General features: G+C 42.4%; 1 long non-coding RNA gene across 1 annotated transcript in view; it reads left to right on the forward strand.

Moving 5' to 3' along the window:
• Positions 1 to 25,234, forward strand: part of LOC306899209 — a 58,981-nt gene that overhangs the window by 27,751 nt on the left and 5,996 nt on the right. The window contains exons 2-3 of the long non-coding RNA XR_013787173.1: positions 21,574 to 21,736; positions 22,609 to 22,677. This is a non-coding gene — a long non-coding RNA (uncharacterized lncRNA). The remainder of the gene's footprint in view (positions 1 to 21,573; positions 21,737 to 22,608; positions 22,678 to 25,234) is intronic.

Here is a 25,234-nt window from a genome sequence, read left to right on the forward strand (position 1 = left end):
AAGCTAAAAGTGACCACCTAGAAGCAACAGAGATTAAGGCATTGAAACATCAGCTTGCCTTTCTTCAAGCACAGATGAGCCCACCCCAAGCTCAAAGTCATCAGATACCATCGCCTGCATTCTCAAGAGACTTCTCCATAACAGCTCGACACCAGTCACCCAACAAAAGAGTGAGCGGACAGTTCAGTTCAGGGCCAACAGCAAGCAGTAGGCCCCGTCCATGGTACTGTTTCCGCTGCGGTGGAGATGCTCATCTGGCAGTCAACTGTGAGAGTGAACCCAATCCCCTTCTCGTCGAGGAAAAGAGACAGCTGCTCAGAGAGAAACAAAGGCAATGGGACCAGCAAAATGGCAGCACTGGCACCCAGCAGTTAAACTACTAGAAGCCCCTGTTGCAGGGCAAACAGGGACTAAGAGATCAACCAAACGCCCTAGAAAAACAAAGCAAGTGGCTAGCAAGTGTGGTAATGCTAACACCACCTCCACCATACTGCCGCCCAAGCTGGTTGGGACAAAATGCACTGCTCAAGTCACTATTGAAGACCACAAAGTTAACTGCCTACTAGATACAGGATCTCAGGTGACCACTATCCCGCTGTCATTTTTCCAGACTCACCTGTCCCATCATTCCTTGAAGTCCTTGGATGATCTTTTGGATGTAGAGCTGCAAATAGAGGGAGCCAATGGAGAGGCTGTGCCTTACCTTGGGTACATAGAACTCAACCTGCTGTTTCCAGAGGAGTTTTTGGGAAAAGAGACTGAAGTCCCTACGTTAGTGTTGGTTGTCCCTGACGTGAACAGTGTGCCTCAAATCCTCATCGGCACCAATTCGTTAGACGTCCTCTATTCCAGCTACGTTGAAAAGTATGATTGTCGTCCTCAGTCATCCCTTCCTGGCTACAGAGTGGTTTTGAAAATCCTTGAAGTACGGGAAAAGCAGGCAAGTGCTGGAGCTCTTGGGCTGATCAAGGCGCGAAGCAACACCCCCGAAGTGGTGCCAGCGGGCAGCACAGTCGTTGTGGAAGGGCATGTCCACATGAGTGGTGCTCAACAGGATAAGTGGGCAGTTGTAGAGGCCGCATCTGTGTCGTCCCTTCCTGGCGGACTGCTGGTTGCTAGCTCCCTGTGCACCTTACCCATCAAGCGCCCTTGCTCAATGTCAATTCTGCTAAGGAATGAGACTCAACATGACATCACCATCCCTCCGAGGACAGTGTTGGCTGAGATTCACGCCGTTCAACAGGTGATGGGGAAGGAACCCTCAGCTGATTTGACCGCTCCTGAAACCAAAGGGATGGAGTTTGATTTTGGGGATTCCCCTCTATCACCAGAGTGGAAAGAGCGAATCACAAAGCTGCTCAATAACATGCATGAAGTCTTTTCTCAGCATGACATGGACTTTGGTCATACCAACAAAGTAAAACATCACATCAAGCTGAGTGACAACACTCCTTTCAAGCATCGACCCAGACCCATCCATCCACACGATGTAGATGCAGTTAAGAAACATCTTCAAGAGCTGCTAGATTCTGGCGTCATACGTGAGTCTGAGTCCCCCTTTGCATCTCCCATTGTCGTCGTGCGAAAGAAAAATGGTTCCGTGAGGCTGTGCATCGACTTCAGGAAACTCAACTCACAAACCATAAAGGATGCTTACGCCCTACCAAACTTGGAGGAAGTGTTCTCCCTCTTGACTGGCTCAAAATGGTTCTCAGTCCTCGATTTAAAATCAGGCTATTACCAAGTCGAAATGGAAGAGGCTGATAAACAGAAGACTGCGTTTGTGTGCCCCCTGGGCTTCTGGGAATTTAATAGAATGCCACAGGGGGTTACCAACGCGCCAAGTACGTTTCAGCGACTGATGGAGAGATGTGTGGGAGATCTCAACCGCAAGGAGGCGTTGGTCTTCATCGATGATCTCATAATCTTCTCAGACACCTTGGAGCAACATGAGTCAAGGTTATTACAGGTTCTCAACCGACTTAAAGAGTATGGGTTAAAACTGTCACCAGAAAAATGCAAGTTTTTCCAGACCTCCGTTAAGTATCTTGGTCATATTGTCTCCCAGCACGGGGTTGAGACAGACCCACAGAAGATCGAAGCCTTAAAGACCTGGCCAGTACCCGAGAACCTCAAGCAGCTGCGCTCTTTCCTGGGCTTTTCTGGGTACTATAGACGGTTTGTGAGAAACTATTCAAAGATCACCAAACCTCTAAACGACCTCACAGCAGGGTACCCACCTCTCAGGAAAAACAGTCAAGGAAGAGAAAAAACTCACCTGTACTTCCATCCGAAGGAATCCTTTGGGAAGAGGTGGACTTCAGAATGTCAAAAAGCATTCGAGGAGATCATTGACAAGCTCACCACCGCACCTGTCTTGGGATTTGCAAACCCAAAACTCCCATACGTCCTTCACACTGACGCAAGTACGACAGGGCTTGGTGCGGCCTTGTATCAACAACAAGACGGACAGATGAGGGCTATCGCTTTTGCGAGCAGAGGATTGACAAAGAGTGAGGCGAAATACCCTGCTCACAAGCTGGAATTCCTCGCTCTAAAGTGGGCTGTCACTGCTAAGTTTAGTGATTACTTGTATGGTACTGACTTCACTGTTGTCACTGACAGTAATCCCTTAACCTACATCCTGACCTCCGCGAAGTTGGATGCCACGAGTTACAGGTGGCTGTCCACTCTATCGACATACAACTTCCAGCTCCAGTATAGAGCTGGAACCCAGAATCAAGATGCAGACGGACTCTCTCGTCGACCACATGGGGAGCTCCAGGATGATTTTGTTTCAAGGAAAGAGCGTGAAAGAATTAAACAGTTCACTCTGCATTACCTGAAGGATCAGGATACTCCAGATGTTGTTCTTCCAGATGCAGTGAAGGCCATATGTGAGAGACATGATGTTGAGTGGTCTCACAAAAACTCCACTTGTCCATCAGTCACACTGGTCGAGTCTCTTGCCATCCATTCCGATGCTCTGCCCAGTGGTTTCCAGCAGGAAAGTGATCATGGTCTCCCTGTAATTGGTCATTGGACCGAAGAGGAGATAAAGGCAAAGCAACAAGCCGATCCTGATCTCAGAGTGGTCATCGAGCACAAGGAATCTGGAGACATGCCCTCACCCACCCTGAGACAAGAGCTTCCAGAACTTGTTTTGTGGCTCCGAGAATGGAAGCGTTTAGAGCTGAGAGATGGAGTGTTATACAGAGCAAGGCAAGAACATGGACAAGTCACACACCAGCTTGTTCTACCAGCTGAACTTAGAGCCACAGCACTGAGAGGCCTACACGATGATCTAGGTCATCTAGGAATAGAGCGGACCCTCGACCTCGTGAGGTCACGATTCTATTGGCCTAGAATGTCAACATATGTAGAGCAGAAGATCAAGACGTGTGAACGTTGTGTGCGCCGGAAGACTCCAAATGAGAGAGCAGCTCCGTTGTGTAACATCAAGGCCAGCAGGCCCTTGGAGCTGGTCTGCATGGACTTTCTATCGGTGGAGCCTGATCGGAGCAACACAAAGGACATATTGGTACTGACAGACCATTTCACTAAGTACGCAGTCGCCATCCCAACTCGAAATCAAAAGGCACAGACTGTGGCTAAGTGTCTATGGGAAAACTTTCTGGTGCATTATGGATTTCCGGAAAAGCTTCTGAGTGACCAGGGCCCAGATTTCGAATCTCGCACCATAAAAGAACTCTGCTCCATCGCTGGTATTCAGAAGGTCAGGACTACCCCATACCACCCCAGGGGAAATCCAGTGGAGAGATTCAATAGAACCCTCCTCCAGATGTTAGGCACTTTGGAAAATAAGGACAAATCTCATTGGAAGGAGTTTGTCAAGCCTCTAGTGCACGCCTATAACTGCACACGGAATGACGTGACCGGATTCAGTCCCTACGAACTGATGTTCGGCAGACAACCCCGGCTTCCAGTTGATTTGGCGTTTGGTCTACCTCCCAGCTGTGAACCCAAGTCACATTCCCAGTATGTGCATAACTTAAAGGGCCGCCTAGAGGAAAGCTACCGAGTTGCCACAGAGAATGCCTCAAAAACAGCTGAGCGTAACAAACAGCGGTTTGACAGGAGAGTTGTTGAGTCCACTCTTGAACCAGGAGATCGTGTCCTTGTGAGGAATGTTCGGATACGAGGGAAACACAAGTTGGCCGATAAATGGGAACCAGATGTTCACGTGGTGGTCAAACGTGCTGGTGACCTACCGGTGTACACTGTTAAACCAGAAGGAAAAGATGGACCACTTCGCACCTTACACCGTGACCTCTTGCTGCCGTGTGGATTCTTACCTGTGGCTGAGTCCGTGCAACCTCTGAAGCAGACTATCAGCAGACCCAGAACAAGGAGACAGTCGAGAATGAAAGTCACAGCCGAGTCTGAGGTGGCAGATGATAATTCAGAGTCAGAAGACAATGACTACTATTGCTACTTACCTGGAGAGACGCTGAACACTGACTTTATTGAAACACGTCTTTTGACCCGGCCAGAGACAGTACCTGCTAGGGAGAGAAGTCTTGGAGAGACAAAACAACCAAACAGGTCTTCAGTCGGTAGGCTTCCTGCTCCTGTCAACTTGGAAGAAAGGACAGAGACATCAATCATTGAGAAACAGAACAGAGAAAAGAGGCCTGAAAGAGAGACAGTACGGCAGATACCTGTGGAGATCATTCCATCCAATTCGGAGAAACCTTCAGCTTTTGCGGATGACACCTCAAATGAGCCAAGCTCTGACAGATCAAACTGTTCTGGATGGAAAGGAACCTCAGCAGTTATCGATCCGGAGGCTGAGGTCACCTCAAGGCACAGAGAAACTGACCCCCCCAAAGTGAGAAGAGCTCTGTTTGGGAACTCTCAGGACACCCCCTTTGACAATTCAAGACAAGAGGATGAGACCTTACCTGTCCAGTTGAGCATGTCAGAACCTCCCTCAGAACCAAACATTATGGACGAAAGCCTTCCTGTTTTCTCAGACCTGTCATTCAGTGACATTAGCAAAGACGAAGGAAGCTTTGTCAATAAACCATGTGAGGATGTGTCTGTGGACAGGACCAATGAGGCAACAGCAGCTGGGACATCTGGAAGAAGAACCTCTCCAGTCATCAGGGGAGAGAGTGTTCCCAGACGTTCTCAGAGGCATAGAGAACAACCTGAGCGACTTCAGTATGGTCAACTGGGAAATCCCTTGCTGTCTATAGTCCAGTCACTTTTCCAAGGCCTCAACCTTGCCTTTGCCGACGCACTCCAGAACCAAGGCTATGCGGATACCCCTCAAGTAACTCCAAGGCCAACTCATAGTCATGTGGGTGTAATGGGACATACACACCTTTAGAAGGGGAGGGTGTAACCCAGGTTACTAGGCCCTTATTAGAAGTCCAGTTTATCAGTTAATTGATTTTATCAATACGTTAATAAATTCATAATTGTTTTGTGACAGATAAATAAACAGAGTTGATTTAAAATCTTACACAAGATGAATAAATAGAATTTAGGATTAAAATCTTAAATATGTCAGTAAATTGATTAATAGATTGTTAGCAATTAAAATAAACGGATAGTCTGTTTAAAAAGAATATTTTGTTTATTTCAAAATGTGGCGAATGTGCCTTTCTTAACTGTAAAAGATTCGGGTGACATGAGGAGTTCACGTGATATAACACAGCCTAACCAAGGAGACGCCGTCGAGGTGTACGTGCTGTCGTCGTTTTTTCTCTCTCTGCCGGACCAACGTCAAGGTGGCGTCATGCTAACCTGTTGCTGCAGATATTACGGGTTTGTGTAAAAGAGCCAGATATTCCAAGTCTGAATTATTTTTATCGTCGACGCAGAGAGTGAAGCTTTTTCTTGCCGTGGGTTTATTAGCGGACCGCGGGGTTGTGACAGACGAAAGAGAACGTGAGTTGTTATTAGCAGCATGGCGCTAGCTCATGCTATTAGCCACATGTACTTCGCTAAGTTCCGTTGTGAGGTTACGCATTACTGAACTCCCGTGTCCCTGTCTCTTAAAAGCGGAACCTGGACTGATGAGAGCTGTGCTTTTCTGCCTTGTACCCGGAGTGTGTGTGTATATATGTATTTGAGCCTCTGGTGAGTAAACTTTACTGAAGTTAGCCTGATAAATGGAGTTGAAATGTGCATCTGCTAATGTTAATATGGATTTACGAGGCATTAATTTCATGTATGTTGTGTTAAGAAAAAATGTTTTATATTAAGGTGTTTTGTTTACATTATCCCCACTCTGTTTTTTCTGAGTGAGTGGTGGGGAGAAAAATGTTAAGCATTTTATCTCATGTTAATGTTGAGAAATGTGTTCAGTTATTTAATGCACAGTAAGAGTTGTTAAAACAATTATTAGGACCACGTATATGTGTATATGTGTTTATATGCATTTAATTACATTTAGAAATATATTTTATTTGTATGAAATTTCAATAACCCTCTTTTGGCCTTTATAGGCTGGGTCCTTTTTCTTTGTATGGATTCCTGGTTGAGATCTGCATGAAAACCTATTCTGCTGCTGGGATTCCTCCCATTTTGTAGAGGTAGAGGGGAACCTCAGTGGTAGTGGCGAGCCACCCAAAAACAGAGACTGCGATTTGTTCAGTGAAGGACTTTATTGAAACCTTTGTTGATATCTTGTGTGTTGCTGACAATTTAATTTTTGTTTTATTTATACAATATATATATTTTTTTTTCCCCTCTCAATACAATATAACACGCTTAAAAAAAAACTTACCTATTGGTTGTGTGAATCCTTTACCCTGTCACTCGATGCATATGGCTAATACCCCTTTCTCCTGTAGCGATCTAGACTTCTGATTTTCTGGTCCAGGAGGTAATTAAGGCACTGATAAAATAAACATATCTGTATCTCCCAGTCTTTAGCCATCAACAGTTAGAGCTGAGGCAGGTTACATAGACTTCTCACCATCTGTGGATCAACATCAATAAAGTTGATAAATGGCGTGTGAGCATCTCATTATTACATCACCTCTCACCAGCATGTGCAATGCGAACTCGCAAGAGGTGCGCGCACACTCAAAATGTCACCAGGACAGCAGCAGAAATATACTTCAAAATTAAAGTCTCAGAGAATTAATCACAGAATAAACATATATTGCTCAAAGAAAAACAGAAATAAATCAGTAATAAAATTAGTGAAAAAAACAACAACAATACATTAAGCTTGGATTGTACTTATTATAACTAGTTACATTCATCCCCTTCCAGATTTCACTAAAATCTGTACCGTATCCAAATAAAATAACAACTGATTATTTTGGAACAATACGTTGCCTCCTACACCATAAAATGACTTGCACAGTGGGGTGTGCCGGACATACAAGTAGTTCTGTCTTGGCAGGGTTTAGCTGGCAGTGATGCGAGCTGTTACATTGGTATCGTCTGGGTGAAATGAGATGTAAATCTGGGTACCCCTATGATGGGTTCCAAGGATGTCGTGTAAATGGAGACAAGAATCGGTTTAAGCACCGATCCCTGAGGGCCGCGGAGTTCAGAGACGAGTAACTAGAGATGACAGGGTTGTTAGCAGTATCTGGTGATTGACAGTGTCAAACGTTGCAGATAAGTCTAGCAGAATCAGGACAGAAGATTTAGATTCCGCCTTGTCGAGCCGCAGTACTTCTGTGACCTATAGCAGTGCAGTCTCAGTGGAGTGGTTTGTTTAGAAGCTGGACTGCTTGTCATTCAGTAGCGAACATAGATTACATTGAGCAGTGAACAGCATGGAGCAAGCCAAAATATCTGTAGTTTGGAGTTATTTTAAAACAGCTAAACCAACAAGTTCGACCGCTGTTTGCAATACAGGCCAAGTAAATGTTCCGAGGGGTGGGGATAAAGCTTCTAATTACAATACTACAAATTTAATCAAGCATTTACAGAGATGTCTACGGAAGCCGTAAAGTGCCAAACAAAACATCAAATCGCAAAACAAACAACAAATCTAAAAGCCAAAAAACGAATCCTGAATCACAATAACAAATCTGAAAACACATTAACAAACCATAAAGCACAACAACAATTTCGGAAACAAAATAACAAGTCAGAAAACACAACGACAAATCGGTCAAACCGGAAAAGGTAGGTCTTTTGTGTGACCGGGGTAGTCACTGCTGATTGGACGGAACCCCTGTCAATCCAGATAAACAGTCAAGTGTGTGTTTTCATAGAAAGAAATGGACTTTGTTCAGCACTACTTTCAAGAAGGACATTCATATGGTGTGATTCTAGGTATGCTTCTAACATATCATGATATTAAGATCAGCTTGCGCTCTCTTTAAAGACACCTGAAGATGCAAGTTTATTCAGACGAAAAAACTATTCCCTATTTCAGAGCAGACGCAAAACACAAAATTTGAACCCACAATAAGGCCAGTATATTCTTTATTTGTGTACACTGCCGCCAGCTACTTATTATTCTGTGTCGCCAGCTACAGAACTGTACTTCCTGTTTATCTTGATTGACAGGGGTTCCGTCCAATCAGCCGTAACTACTCCGGTCACACAAAAGACCTACCTTTTCACTTTACGGCTTCCGTAGATGTCATCCCAAAAAAGCACGCCAAGTTCAATAAGCTGAAGAAACTAAAATGAGACGGTACGAAGCAGCTAACTTTGGAGGAGACAACGGAAAGAATTCAGAAATTTCCATCTGGTTGTGTGAAAGCAACGAAAATCACTGAAAGCATACCATTGTTAGGGATGGGCAACCGCTGTTCGTCGTTGCGAACAATGGCTTCAGACTCCTTATAAACCACCTGGAGCTGCGGTACAAAATGGTGAAGCGTAAATATTTATCTGAGACGGCTCTACCTGAATTGTACCGAAAAAAGCCTGCAAATGAATGTCAATGCGGTGAGTTTTACATAAGATATCTGGAGCTCCGACGTGTCCCCTGTGTCGCTTTTAAGTTTAACCGCGCACTGGTTGGATGAGAATTTTGTGCCATAAAATGCCATGTTAAATGCAACAATCTTCCGTTGGTCACACAGCAGCAACGCAATTGCAGCTTCCCTAAACGAAATGCTTGACAAATCCCGCTGAGGAGAGTCCACGTTTTTCTTAGAGACAACGCCAGTAACATGAAAAGAGCAATGGACATCATGGGAGTGCGCAGTTTAGGCTGCTTTGCTCATACAATGCAGCGTGTTGAAAACAAGGGACTTCTCTCTACTTAACAGTTATTAAGAGATTTTGTTTCCATTTATTTATACCCGTTAATCAAGCTAGTGAACTGTTGTTTTATTCATCTGCTTAGTTTTGAATGTCAAGTTCAAGATAGTGAACATTTTGTTTTATTTTTCATTTGTTGCACCGTTGCTGGTTTAATAAACAATTCACAAAATTTGTGAAACATTTGTTTGTTATTTAGTTTTAGGAAATCAATGTTAAGTTGAGCCTGATGTCTTGCACAGAAGACATGTGAAACCCGGTACTTAATCGGTTCCGGGGCTAAATTGTGAAAGACCGAAGTATCGATAAGCTCTGACGTTAACGGTTCTGCTGTCGGTACAGGAGAAATTAAGAAAAACATTTCCTATTTATTATTGCTAAAAAAACGTTACCTAGCATATTGTAACTGACAAACCATTTCTAATTTGCGATAATATTTAAGACATTTACCTGCATTATCATTATTCGCAATCTCGCATGCAAAATTCTCGCATCTGTCCCACACAACACAGAGCTCGCGCGAGCGCACACAACACGAGAGCGGGCAAGCACATAACACGAAATAGAGTGACGATGGCGGAGAGAATCAAACGGTCTAAAGTCTGGTTACATTTCACTCGAGTGGATGCAGACAATGCTCGTTGCAACAAGTGCAACAAGATTTTTGCTTTTAAGAGCGGAAACACAAGTAATCTGGCAAAACATTACCCACAAGGTGCATTATGTGCAGACAGAAAACAAGTTTTCGACTGCCTAGCTAATAGTTCATCATCCACGTCCTCAGGTACGTATGCTAGCCTAGCCGTCTTCCTAAATAACAACGACATAAACATTGCATAAGGTTTCTTTAAATTAGTATGTAATAATTTAATAAACACACATCACATTAGAAAACAGCCTACATATAAATCAGCAGCAGCCTACATAAAACTTAAACATTAAAAATGCTTTCACAGTACTGCATTTAAAATGGATGAATAATAATAAATTATGCTTAAGAAATTAGAAAGCAGAGCTTACCTAAAAATGAATTTGTAGTGATGAAATAAGATATGTTAGGTCAGTAAAGAATGTTTTAAATAGTGAAAACAACTCCAGCTTTAGTTTTGTCTTTCATAAAAAAACACAACAAAAAGTACCGATAAGAGTACCGTTAAAGTACCGGATCGATAAGTGGTATCAATAAAAGTAGTATTACCGTTAAACTTAACAAGCTTAACGATACCCATCCCTATGTGTTACTGCTTCAATTCAATGGCTAGGAGAAATGTCACAATCGTCGTCGTCTCCAGTAAATCGGAACAAAGTAGGTCAAGCTTGTCTCGTTGCGACATCTCTCACGGTCGAGACCCTCCTTGAAAGGACTGCATGCTGGTTCTTATATTCAATGGATCTACCAATCGCGTTGTACCACTGGCTCATCAGTAACATTGGACACACCTTCAACAAAGACTTGTAGATACACATGTACACCCGGTAGACATTAACCCACCCTCACAAGTTGTCAAACAATCAGTGTTCTCCTCCCGTTACATTTTCCCCCAGCCTTTAATAATGGTCGCCCCGAACATAGTCCTTAAGAGTCAAGTTGCTAATGCCATGGAATGCCCAGCCAGTTAGGGTATGTAGTGTGCGGGTGTTGTGCCACGGGTAGCATGCAGGGGATATCGACGAGAGTCCTGGTTGTCGATGACTGCCCCAAGCTCTAGGGTTGGGTCGTGACTCCTAACTACGGGAGGTAACATTTCTGGGTCAAACTCAGCAAGAGGGAAAATTTCTGGGTCAAGCCCAGGGGCTTCATGGGCCTGTATGGCTGGTGCATAAGGAAGGGAAGTACTAGCCGCCAAGTCCACTGGCTCACAGCGAGGACTTGGAGGGTCAGCCTGGTGTTGGGGGACAAGAGGGATGGAGCTAGAGAAGTGAAGGGCCAGTGGTGTTGTCCTGGTGGGTCACTGACTTTCACTGGAACAACCCTCTTCATTGCGGCTGGTCGCTTGTTGGTCCCCAGGGCAGGGCCGCAAGTTATTGCGGTGGATCATTCGAATGGGACCCTCCTTCCCCTTGGGCCGAATGCTAAAGACCGGTTGGTCTTTGCGTAGCTGGGCCACCACTACTAATGGTGTAGGGAGCCATTGTTGAGTTAGTTTTCCTTTGGCTCTACGACGAAAGTTCCTTAACAGTACTCTGTCCCCCGGCAATAGTGGCAAGGTTCTGGCATGCCTGTCATAGCTAGTTTGGTTCCACTGCTGACGACGTTCAACATTGTTGCGTACAGTGGCATAAGCTTGAAGGAGAGTTCGATGGTGGTTCCCAACCCAACCTTCCAAATCATCCCGGTATTGTGGCGGTGCGACTTCATGGAGCACATCCACTGGTAGTCTGACATGGCAGCCAAAAAGCACATAATCGGGGTCATCCCATTGCTTGAATTAGTAGTGTTATTAGAGGCTTGCAAAAGAGCCGGCAACTGGCTGGGCCATTTAGCGTGCAAGTCTGCATCCATGGTACTCAGGAGCGAAAGGAGGCTACGGTTGAACCGTTCACAAGCTCCATTTCCCTGTGGGTGGTATGGCGTAGTGCAACTTTTCTTGCAACCATACACTGCTCAAAGCTGGTACATCAGGTCTGACTCAAAAGCTCCCCTTGGTCACTAAGAATACGCTCCGGGCAGCCAAATGGGAGAATGAGTGCCGTCCATAAAGCCTTGGCGGTAGTGGGAGCAGCTTGATCCCTAGTGGGCACTGCCAATGCATAGCGGGAGAACAAATCTGTAATCACAAGGATATATTGAAAAGTGTCAGAAGGCCTCCCAAGGGACAGATAGTCTATAGCCACAATTTCGAAGGGGCAGAAATGGGGCACAAGGGTACTTTTGTGATACTCCCCGTTTGCCTACCACACAGTTAAGACATTCGGCCGCCCACGTTCTAGCATTCGTGCTCACCCCCACCCAGTAGAATCTCTTCCACAGTAGCGAGACCATTTTGTCGCCACCTATTTGACCTGCAGCTCTGTGATATTCTTTCCACACTTGTCGGGCTTGAGCTACTGGCACAATGAGTTGTCGCACTGGGGCTCCAGTGTCCAGCTCAGTGACAAGTCTAACAAGGGCCCCATTATGGAATTCCAGCCGATCCCATTCCCTCAGCAAGAAACGGAGCTGTAGAGACAAAGCACAACGGCCATTTATTATTGGGGGCTCACCTTGTGTTTTCCAGGTGTGTAGCTGCTGCAGGTCAGGGTCCATCTTCTGCTGGTGCTCCCATCGTCCTACCCCCTCGGGTGCTCTGTGCTGGATGGCTGAAGAAGGGCGATGGGCACTTCCCTGTTGGAGCTGGTTGAGGGGGGCAGCTACCTTTGAGAAAGCAGGGATAAATCTCCGGTAATATCCTGTGAAACCCAAGAATGAACGCACCTGTTTCACTGTTGCTGGTATAGCCCAATCGCGGACTACTGCAGTTTTCTCCGGGTCTGTTGCTACTCCCTGGCTGCTTACCACATGTCCCAGATATGGGACATGTGGATGTTGGGGTCCGTCGAAGCTGCCTTGACAATTCCTGCTTTATCGGCCCATGTCTCAATCCCGTGACACATTGAGTTAGCAGCAATTCGTCATCTGTTCCAGCGGTCAGGGGTTCTCTGGCTCGCCACCTATAATGCAGCTCACGTAAACGAAGTGTAAATGGTCCTCCCCCTCCCCTGGTTGCTGTTTACAATTAAAGAACTCAATATGTAGTTGAGCAACAGGGTGGTGACCACCATACAATGAAGCTAGGGCATCTAGAATTTTTATATCAGTATTTCGTTCGCCTTTAGCCAATAGCAGCACTTCCCTTTTAGCATTCCCCTGCAATGCACTCAACACAATATCAACCTGCTGTACCTTTAGCCCCTGGACCCGAATAAAAGCCTCAATTTGGTTTCTCCATTCTTGAAATTTAGAGGGCTCCCCTCCACCAAATTTTGGGACCCATGGTCCCACCATAAACCATGGCATTAACGCATTTACTTGGGGCTGCTCGTCGTGACTCATATTAGTTGTGTATGTCGAGGACCCTGCCGACTACGCCAAAAATGTAAAGTGGTTATTTAAAAACACGCAGGAATTTTACACTTGTTATACACAAGTAACAGGCTCACACCAAAAGTCTTATAAAAATACAAAATTTATTTATACAACCATTTAAAAACTAAACATAATTGTATGCAAAATCGAGAGTGAATACATTGTGTAACTGCTTCAATTCAAGGGCTAGGGGAAATGTGACAATCTGGCACCCCCGGAATTACAGTGTAAACACTTCAAACTAAACCACACACATTAAGAAATAATGATATAAATAAATCAGCTTGATCAGCATAGTAGCCTTAAAACCAATTCGCATGTAAACAGTTGGATAAAACCTAGGCAAGCAGCCTCACTAGTCCGAGAAATCTTAATATAAGCAAAACATCACAATTGGATTATGAATAAAGCAGAGACTCGTCGAGCAAGGTCAACGGTCTCGTCACTCACGACCCCGCCCACTTGGTGCTCGTAATGCAGAGGGAAAGCGCTAAAGGAGAGGCGATGACAGTGACACACACAAGTCCCGGCTCTGACGATTTCCAGGACACAGCGACCAGCAGGGAAAGTTTAGAGCAGGTCTTTAGAGACGAAGGAAGTGCAATCAGTCCCAAATAAATAAACATCAGTGCCCACTCTTTCGTAAAAGATAAGTCCCACTTCCCTCAATGTGAATGAATAGCGCGCGTTGATTGCTCTCGTGGACCTCTCACTGCCAGAAGTCAATCGCGGGTGTCAAACAATCAGTGTTCTCCTCCCGTTACACTGACACAGGCTTTTATTAATAAACAAAGATCCACACAAAAATAATCTTGCTCGTTTCAGTTTCGGTTCCATCTTTGTTCCTTTGTCTTTGTCCGTCTGGCCCATGTTCAGCCCGTCTCTCTCTCCTTGTTGTGGGTGATTCTTTCCGCGCCCTTACTGGAACGAAATACAGGTGTTGATTGTCTGCAGGTGCCCCACTCACTAAGTCTCCCGGCACGCCCCCCTCGCCACATAAATGTTTATTTAACATGTAAAAATATGTTATTTCTGGTTGCTACATCTCAATTGAAATATATGTTTTTCTTACAAGTATAACATTTAATATATTTCAGGTGGGATGAATGAACAAACACTGTCCAGCTATTCCTTGACTGCAATCTCAATGATTTGTCAGTGCAGATCTGAATAATAATGGACAACTCTCATGTTTATTATTAGTTCTGTCCTTGTTTTAGACTTGAGCACCTGGGTTTGTCTAGGCATGAGGTTTTTTTGCAAAGAATTTTGTCAATATTTGTCTTGGGAATGTGCTGTACGAGTAAGCGACAGGATGTGCAGAATTTTTGCAAAAACAGCTGCTTCCACCGTCTCTCCAGCTTAAATCCATTCAAACAGACTGAAAGTTTGGAACTATTGAGAGCTCCATGAATCACATGACCACGCGGCAGTGAGATCAAAGAGATCAATGCACTCTGGGCAGGGGTATTCAATTAAAGTTACAAGAGGTTTGGTTTCGTTATTTCCCTGCCCGCAGAGGTCGGAACAATACTTTACAAAATGAATAAACTATATTTACATAATACTTTTTTCATCAATTGAGCCTAGCTGGGTATGTTTAGTAAAGGAGCCAATGTTTGAATAATTTTTTTATTCAGATACATACTGTCTGTAAAGCCACATCGATCATCTTGTTCATCTTTAATGACATAAAAAAGATTTATGTTCTAGATTTATGTTCATTTTCTTAGATTTCAGTGTTTGCAGCACACTTCACATTGCGCACAAACATCCATTTCGATCTTGAGTTGGTTTGGGTTGTACATTTAGCCTTTCAGTGCGCTGTCACTTCTCTGTTTTCCCCTCCCCTTGTCCTCCTTGTCTTCCAGATATTTCGAAAATACTTGCCATCTTTTCTTCTGCAGGAGAAGTTCTGCAATGCTCCACTACTGTAGAGATTTGGTTAAGAAGACACCATGGTTTAATCGAGTAGGTCCTCTATGAATATGCACAATTCTGTTGTGTTTCTTATTCCAGCCTGGTGTTAGAGACTCCACGGTGACATCAGTACTATTATATTTTAATCTGTAAGACTTTGCTAGATCCATACATATTTTATTATTTCTCGCAATAGTAATTATAGCAATGCAAGTGTATATTTCAGTGAAATACTGAGGAAACAAGTACGATTCAATCATGTCTCAAAGGCTTTTGTTTTACACCAAGAAGACAATCTTCCGCATGATGGACATGTAATGTATCTGCTTTCAGCTATTTTTCTTCTTCTTCTTTTTCTATCTTTTTTAAAAACACATTCATTGTTACTGCATGTTAATGCATGTAAACGCCATTCATATGCTGTACAGCTCATATTTATTTAATATGAAAGGTCTGCAGATTGCATGAGCGTATGATATTAATATTCTATTGAAGCTTCAGATCTCGTATGAGAGCGTATATCTAATCTTTCTGTTTTTCTTTGTTATTTTCAGTTAACAAAAACATTTCCCTGAACAAGTAGTTATTACAACCTGAGTCATAACTGTGGCTTTACAATGTGTTGGATGATCTAAAAGCTCTTGTTCTTTTATAGCCCTGACTGCCTAAACTATGTTGTTTATTATTTGGATCATATGTCTGTTCTTCTGCTTATTGCAGTAAAATAGGTCAAAATAAGAGACATTTCTGTGGAGGGTTTAAAGGCAATACTGTTTTGATAGATATTAGCTTGAAGGAGTGCTTTGAAACAACAGGAAAGCTGTTATCCCTGTTTGGCTGAACTTTTCAGTCTGTGTCCTCTGTTTTATGTCTCATTTATCCAGACCGTGTCTAAGATCTAAAATATGTAAAATAACAAAGATTGGTGCTTTGCTGATGTCTGTGGTATGGGTGTGTTAACTCGTCTGGGTATTTTTTATAGTTTTTTTACACTGACCAAGTTTTACATGCAGGCTTGTGATGATAAAGAGATGTAGGCAATATTGTTGCCTTCAATTGTTTCTCGTGGGAACTCAATAATTCAATCAAAATAATGTGATTATGCTCATAATTGTATTAAAATATGTGGTGTGTGCACATTTTATTTGCAATTAACAGACATGTAAACACTTCTCTAATCACATATAGTCTGCACTAAACATGTGCAAACGCAGACGCCTTTATCCAAAGCGACTTACAAAGAGTTCTTATATTCCACCAAAATTTGCAAATAAATTCTTTAAAAATCAGAAAATGTGATTTTCAGGATTTCTTTTTCTCATTCTGTCTCTCATAGTTAAAGTGTACATGAAAATTACAGGCCTCTCTCATCTTTTAGTGGGAGAACTTGCACAATTGGTGGCTGACTAAATACTTTTTTTGCCCCACTGTATGTCTTTCCTTAAAACTGAAAAGCCACAGGTTTTCCTTGCAGAGGGTCTGCATTTACTACAAATGAGCCAATACAGCTATTTTGAATCAATATTTAATTTACAATTATATACGTATGATGTTAGTAGCAATGCTGTTATAGCCAGTCAGCCGTTGTTTTCGCGAAAAATAAATGCTTACACTTTTAGCTGAATTTGTCATATTGTTCTCTTAGTCGACTTACAAACTCTACAGGACCAACCTAAGAAGTCTCACAGGAAATACAATACAAAACATGTAATTTCACACAGCATTTTAAAGGTCATCTTGATAAAAAAATTGACAGGCAAGGCTATCTGTTATTGATTAATTTGCTTGGAATGTTTCTGGTGAACACCCTGAAAACACCATGAGGCTTTTGCTGATTTTCCCAGACATTAATATCTGTAACCTGATGCAGGTTTCATGTCGCATTTATCCAGACATTATACAAAATATGTACTTTAGAATCACAAAGATGTTTGCTTGTTGCTTGATGATATGACTGGGTGTATTAACACCTTAGGGCATGATACAAAACCTGATAAAACATGCAATTGTGATTTTGTTGTGGTGGTTTCACAGGATCAAAGAAAACCCAAAATAATTAGAAAAGATCCCCATGAAAAGATAACATGGATCGCATTGTCAGATTTAGCTGAGGTTTTACAGCTCAATGGGACCATTCAGAATTGCCTAGGCATTTCTTTTACAAGGTTCAGTTTAGTATTTGGAGAAGAAATGTGTTGAAGGAATAAGTTGAAATACATGACTGATTTTTCTTCAATGCTAACAAAATGTTGTTGTCTGATTGGAGTTTTTAAGTTCTTGGTGTTTTTAATGTTTTCCTAACCCTTTGAATGCATGAATTATGACAACTTAAGTCTAAAAGTTTTTGGAAGTCCTGTGAGAGCATGTGGATTTGACAGAAGTGGACTACTTTTCATTCTGAACTCGAGTAGGTGACAGTATGATCCTGTAGTTGTCCTATGTCAGGGCTCCAGACTGCGACCAGTTTTCGAGACAGCACAAGTAAAGTAAAAATATTATTTGACCACTATACTTTTTGATTGCTATCAGGATGTAAAGAGATTTCCAACCAACATGACAAAAAATGTTTCTGTACAGGATCACCCACCCTGCCTTTAATACGCAGTACATTGAACACAAGACTTTTCATTTTGCTTTAATGTGAGCACTTTTGTAAAATGGGCCATTATTCTGCATTCTTGTATGCAGTCATCAGTGTTTTTCGTTTGTTGACCAGGCTGGGCATTTCATGGTGACAACCAATCAGCATCCTGCAAGTTGAGACGGTGTATCTGCAGGTTGGAGAAATGGGTGTGGCAGATGGCCGTTTTCACTGTGTTGTTTTTGTATCGAAGATTTTAAATATGTAGCCAAGAATCTGCAGTCTTTAAAACTGGCCTTGACGTGAATCTAGTTCCCTGTGATCCTAGTCTGTTAGCGCCGCCGAGAACAGCTTGATGCCGGCAAATACATCTAAAATTCGCTGCTGCCTCTAATATTACTTAACTGGTAATATATATAAGCCTAGTTTTGGTTACATTTCATAATGGTCAATCCTTGGTCTGATGAATCTATTAGTTTCGAGACATTTTTTCATAACTACACAGCCTGGTTGTATTAGTTAACTATATTGGAGCACTTCCTGTGTACTTTCAGGTCGTCTACGAGTCATTTGGCACCGGGTCTCTCACAAACTTGCGGTGCGTGTCGGAAGAGGGAGGGCGCATGTCGGGCCTCTCCACGGCCCCGTCGCGTCAGGCTCTCCGCCTGTCATTTTGACAAATCACGAGGAAATATATCGTGGCCACGACAAAACTAAGCATGTCCCCTCCCGGTCACCCTAGTAAATACCTATATGCCTTTATTGTATTTTATTTTATAGAAAAACACAAACCTACGGATGTAAAGAGTTTTACTGAGTTGTGGTGACAATAAATGGGTTACTTCCGTGCACCCTACCATCTGGTGTTAATCAGTGGGTCTATTACCAACTGGCAACATAACATGTGGAACAGTTCTAACTGAGCCAACCATTCTTTTCAATTGTAAACCACTAAAAATATACTCCTTGAGAAGCACAATTTCTGTTGGTTCAAATGGATTCAGATAATAGTCTCTCTATTTAGCACCAATCAATGACAAAGCTTCTCTGTAGACTCTGCCTCTTTTTAAATAAGAAGAACCAAATCTGATTTCATCAAGTAACATATTTGTCAGTATCAGTAATACAGTTATTTTGGGGGAAAATGGGAATTATTGCAATGTAGGCATATTTAAGATGTGCCCCTAAATTTCTTGCTTGCACACCTAAAACTTTAAATCAGGGGCCACATTGCTCCTGGTAAAAAAAAGTTAGTCTGGTGCCCTGTGGCATGGCTGATGTGCATCAAAACCCTTTCAAGAAACACCTTTTTGACAACTCATGACCTCTGTACATGAAAGGATAAATCCCTCTGCGGGACCCATCATGGGAAAAGATATTGGCAGAAGTGCATCAGAGAAAGTCAAATTCAACTTCCCTCATTCATTTTATCAAACGACTGTTCCTTCCACAAAACAAATGTGGGATTCCCCAAAATATATGCATGACTGGGACTTGGCTTATATGCTTAAAGAGTATAAAAAGGTTTTCGGAGTCCTATTGCAGCTGGATTGGGATCCTGCTGTAAGGGGAAATCCTTGCATGGGAGTTTCCACAAATGTGTTCTTTTCCACGGAACCATTTGCAAAACCCAGAAGCAAGTTCTTCCAGGTCCATTGCCCCAAAGTCAATGTTTTTTTTAAATTGTTTTTGGGTAAATTGCCAATTGTGGAATAGGGGGAAGAATGAATTCTCTCACAAATGAATTATAAGACTGTTGTCTTCAAAACAAATAAATTGCGCCTCGGGAATGGCTACTTTACTCCCAGTCAACTGGATAGTTTATTGCTATGCGTTTAAACATTAATCCTTGCAAAATCATGCATTCATTAAAGGATTCTGTGACTGGAAACATCCTGAGAGGATATCCGAAAACGAAAAAAGTGTTGATTACCGGCATCACATGCTTGCAATTATCTACAGTCGATGCTTCGATTCGCCGGCAGATAAAGGCCCAAAAAAACTATGTTGGCACACTACGAGAGCAGTTTGCTGAGGTAGAAGAATCTGCTTGTGCTTTCAGTGTTACTCAGACTTATAAATATGACGTTTGCCGCTAGCGTAAGAGAAAGCTGTTCGCGGATGAGTCCTCTGATGAGGACGAGGTAACAATTACTGATTGAAGTCAGAGATTTAAGGTTGAGGCATATTATGTAATTTTGGAAAGACTCACAACAAGCCTGTCCAAACGTATCGATGCATACAAAGAGGTCTATTATCTTTTCAGTGTCCCCTTTTCAAGGACTGTACAGAAAGTGAATTGTGCATAAGGGCTTGAATTGTGCACTTATCCAGAAGACCTACACTGTGTAGGGTGACCAGACGTCCCGTTTTTCCCGGGACAGTCCCGTATTTCAACTCTAATTTTAGTGTCCCGACGTATTATGAAAAAAGCATGATTTGTCCCGTATTTCATTGTAAATATATATATTTTTTTTTTCTGAGTGATAGCGTGCGTGAGTAGCCTACTACTCTCATACGGAATAGCCTAATAAAACTAGCAAATCACCTCATAGTATATTTTCGAGAAAAAAATTCCATCCAATAAGAGAAGGCAGAAGGACAATTCAATTCCATCCAATCACAATTCCCCCAATCATTCTCAACTTGCAGTTAGTTAGTGAAGGCGGAATCCGACATCAAGTGTAGTGTATACGAGACGAGACCACGGATAAGCTTAATTGACTCACTCAAGTTCAAAGATGTCAAAGAAGCGTTCCTTTACATTCAACGACGATCTTCAGAAAGAGTTTAAATTTCTCAAAAGAGAGTCACAATCAGAGGCAAGCAAATTAAGATGCGACATTTTCGGGGCTCGCTTTTCTATTGCTCACGGAGGCCGAGCCGACATTACGCAGCATATGCACACAAAAAAGCACATGGACGCTGCTAAATGTAAGTGTGCTACTCCAAGTGTCAGCGAATTTGTTGTGAAGCAAAGTTGCGAATCTGATAAAGTACATGCAAGTGAAGGACTTTTTGCATACCATTCTGTTATTCATGGCCATAGTTTTCGGTCAGCTGACTGCACTGCAAAATTGATAAAGAAATTGTATGATCCGAAATTTTCTTCAGCTCGCACTAAATCTGAGGCTATAAAATGTAACATTCTTGGTCCTTTGTCAGAGGAAGAAGTGCAGCATGATTTGGACAAGTGCTCATTTGTTACATTAACTGTGGATGCATCCAACCACAAAGACATTAAATTGTTCCCTGTGCATGTGCGATACTTCAAGCCTCTAGAGGGTGTAAAGGTAAAACAATATTATTAAGTGTAAATACTTGTATGTGTGCAGTAGGTGTTGTGGGTCTGTGGGTTCTGTGTCTGTCCCGTAACCTATTCCGCTTACCCCACAGGTACCCAAACACATTGTTGATGTGATTCCAGCAGCGTTTTTGTTTAGTTAAATACCAACATTCACAGAAGTAAATTGCACATAAAGCCTAAGTCACTGAGTTTAGGGTAGTCTGTTCGCAACTCTGCGACCAAACAAGGGGTGACCAAAAATACAAATTATCCGATTGCTCATTGAGAGAGGTTAATTTTTTTGTAGTCTTAACTAGGGAAGGAGGAGGCACGTTGTGATCAGTGTTGCCATGGAGACAGAGGAAATTAGAGCGGCACACCTGCTGATTGTTACCACCTGCAGCTACTTCTCAGAGGCTTTAAAAGCTGCTCACGGGAGAAGGAGGGTGAGCAACGTCTTCTTATGGTATGGCCATAGTGCGACTGACTTTCTTGTTTCTGCAGGAACGGACGATTAAACGACCCGCAGGATCGCTCCTTTACAAACCCGGAAGTAAACACCAGGACAACTAAACCACTGGAACTGGACACTTACCTCATTATCCTCTTGTCTCCCTCGGGTTTGTCAATAAAAGATCCCCTTCGGGGTGGAATAGTGCATTCTCGTGTACGTGTTGTCCCTTCGCCGATCACACACGTGCACACACATTGCCAGAAAATCGCAGACAGTTTCACTTACCGCGTGAGGTTCATGTCCGGCATCGGGAACACTGCTCCATCTATCAGTTTCAAATAGTCTCCAAATCCTGCGTTTATATAACATTCATCACCCAAATGCATACAGACAAACACAGACATGAAACACCATTGCAGGGCCGCTATAAGAATATTAACTCTCAAAATGCAGTTATTCGCAAAGCATGCTGGGAAATATAAGTCCTCTGCCCAATTGTAACTGTTTTATGTTTAAACAACACAACTCCTTTATGTTGTCCCAACATGAATGGATTCAGTTATATGACTAAACATGAAAGAAATCATGTTGTGACCAAATTTTGATCAAAGTGACCAAAGTGTTTTGTTGATTTAACATAAGCAAGTTAAGTAAATTGAACAAGCAGTAAAAATGATTTTTTTAAGTGTAGAAATGTAATACTGTATGTTAGGACATAACAGTGTAAAGACTAGTCCCGCTCTTTTCATTTTAACTGGTCCTCTTAAAGTCATACAAGCCCAACCCATCTTTAAAAATATGGTTTTCGCTTCGCCTTAGGGCTTTTCAGCTGTATTTGTCTGTTTTTCTTTATTGTCTCAGTCGCCCAATTCCTCTTTTCTGCGTTTGTTTTACTAACACATGCGTTTATGATGTTTTGTGGGCAAACATTTTATTTGCATTTCATATTCTACCTAAACATACATCTCTCTCTAGAGCAGGGTTGGCTTGTTACTTCAATTTTTCAGTGCGCTTACCTTTTCCCTCCCCTTCTCCTCCATTTCCTTCAACGCTTTTCTTATATTGGCCATTTCTTTCATTTCTAGCGCAGGAGAAGATCCGCAGAGAACTGATACTTAAGAGATTATATCAAGAAGATTTCAAATTTACATCAGGTAGGTCTTGCCGACTGTAGTTATGCTTTTAAATGTTCTTCTTTATTATACAGTTCTGTTGTGGTACTTATGTTAGAGATTTCACTAGCATTTTATGATAATCAGTGAGAACAATTTATATTAGCTCATAAATTCTCTACACACTGTATAACACAATTTCTTCAGTGAATTTTTGAGGTTCTTTCTTTTACATGTTTATGTATGAAAGTGTCAATCAGCTAAAACTGTAAACCTGAAAAGACTGTATATGTTTAGTATGTATAATGTATTTATTGAGTACCCTGCAGATTTTATCAAAGCTTAGTAATAATGTATTTATTGAGTACCCTGCAGATTTTATCAAAGCTCAGTAATCTGTTTCGGCTTTTCTCTCTTATGATGTAGGATTAATGACAACCTCATTTACCATCTTTTTGTGTCTGTAAATGATTTTAAAATAAAATTCAAGGCTACCCCTGCACGAAAAAATAAAGTTACAGTCAGAAGGAAGAATGGCACATCTTGACAACCTGTGATTTAGAATGTTTTGGTAGGTCTACATTTCTGACCATATCGACCAAGCACTTTGCTCAGCTCCACCCTTGACAACTGGAGATAATGCCAAAAACCATAAAGGTCATTATAGACTTTGATTCGGTTTTATTTCTGGTTCATACATTGTCTCTATATTTCTGCTTTTTCAACTGAAATGTAATCTTAAGAGACTTTCCCAATGTATTGAAGGGTGGAGTGTTTGATGGCATGGCAGTTTTTATAAATTTGTCAGATTGCTTGGAATGTTTCGGTGAACACCCGAAAACAACATGAACAAAATGTGACATATCCACCCTTCTCTGGATAAAGTAGCTGCTAGCCTCCACCCAGTTTCTGAACACAAAATTGTTACCCTAACCCAAAACAGCTGAAGACACACACACCTGTTTGTGCTTTAATATATCCTCTTTTTATGCTGTTCCTTTCTAGCTTTGTGTACTGTGCTGTTGGCCCTAATTCTGACATACAGACCTTTTAAAACTCATTCTCAGTTTGATTCCTTTTGAATCTGAAGACAGTATTGGTTGAAATATACTATTTACATGGTGTGGCTGTTACACTGCGGTTGTGCATTATAAATGCAATGTCGCTCAAGTAGGAGTGTGAAAGGGCTCTATATAGTGTGTCCCCTAATCTCAGCCATGCTAATAAAGAGCCCTGTGACACGGCTATGAGAGCAATATAGCATTTGTACAACAGTTCGACTGATAAATCAGAAACAACATTGGAGTGTCTTTAAAACCCATATCATCTTTAAAGGTACTGGGGAACTTCTTTCTTCTGCCACAATTTCCAGCTCAGCATACAGTTTAACAAGCCTCTATTACTAATTCTAAACTGCCATGTCCTGTAAATTTGCACTGTGTTGCTTCAGTGAAGTTTTAAATGAGAAAGGCTACACTTTATTTTACAGTGCCTGTGTTACAGTGTAATTATATTTTTATTACTTATATTTAAGTTCAAAGTAATACAAATTAACTACATGCACTTACTATAGGGTTAGGGTTTGTTTGAGGGTTAATTACATGTAATTATGCATAATTTACGGTAAATACTATAGTAAATACAGTACATGTAACATGTGTAACAAGGGCATCGTAAAATAAAGTGTGAAATAATAAGGCAGTGCGTGTCAATGAAAGAGAGACACTGTAAAAGGCAATCCACAGAGAATGCGTAAGACCTCGCTCAAGTTCATAGAGAACTTTAATAAGTCTCTCTTTAATAAGTTTAATAAGAAATCGGTCAAACCACCCCAGACATTATCTGAGAAATTCAAGTAAATATGCTAGAAACCTGCGTTCATTCAAGCACTTGCATTTACTGCATGGAGTGAAAAAGAACATGATATTAGTGTCAAAAATGAATGTGTACAGTTCAGTTGAGGTAAATTTTACCATCTTTAATGTAATGCTGTTAAATTGAAGCTGAAATGTCATGATTCTGCCTTCTCTGGTCTTGATTTTCTGGTCTAGGGGCAGAATCATGACAGACCCACGTGTTATATGTTGCGAGAGACGTATTATTGTCAATCAGGACATAATATGCATTCTCTCCAGTCTTGTCATTGGCCCCTCCCCTCTCGTTCCTAGTACAGCTTTCCTCGTGTCTCATTACCCACACCTTCTAAGTGTTATCGCCGCAGTATCAGAGTGTCGTGCCCTACAGATCTGGGTTATGGGCATCGCCACGCCCTCCACTCCATCACCTACAGTCTCCCCACCTGCAGTCAGCCTTGGTGGCAAGCGGGGGAGGCGAGAATCCTGGGGGTCCTCGTCAGAGGGCTCCAAGCCGGAGACAGCCACACACTTCACCTCTTTCCTCTAGCCGACCACCGGACGGGTGGCTCGACTGAAGAAGAAGAAGCAACGGAGGAGGGCGCAGGATCCAATGTTCAGTCCGGTGTCCGGTCCAGTCCTGTGCAGCCGCAGGGGTCCAGTCCGGCGCAGGCGTCCAGTCAAGTGTCCAGTCCTGCCCAGCCGCAGGCGTCCAGTCCTCTCCAGCTGGTGACTCAGCCGGCCTT

The sequence above is a fragment of the Barbatula barbatula genome (assembly GCF_947034865.1).
Source record: "Barbatula barbatula genome assembly, chromosome: 10".
Classification (NCBI taxonomy): Eukaryota; Metazoa; Chordata; class Actinopteri; order Cypriniformes; family Nemacheilidae; genus Barbatula; species Barbatula barbatula.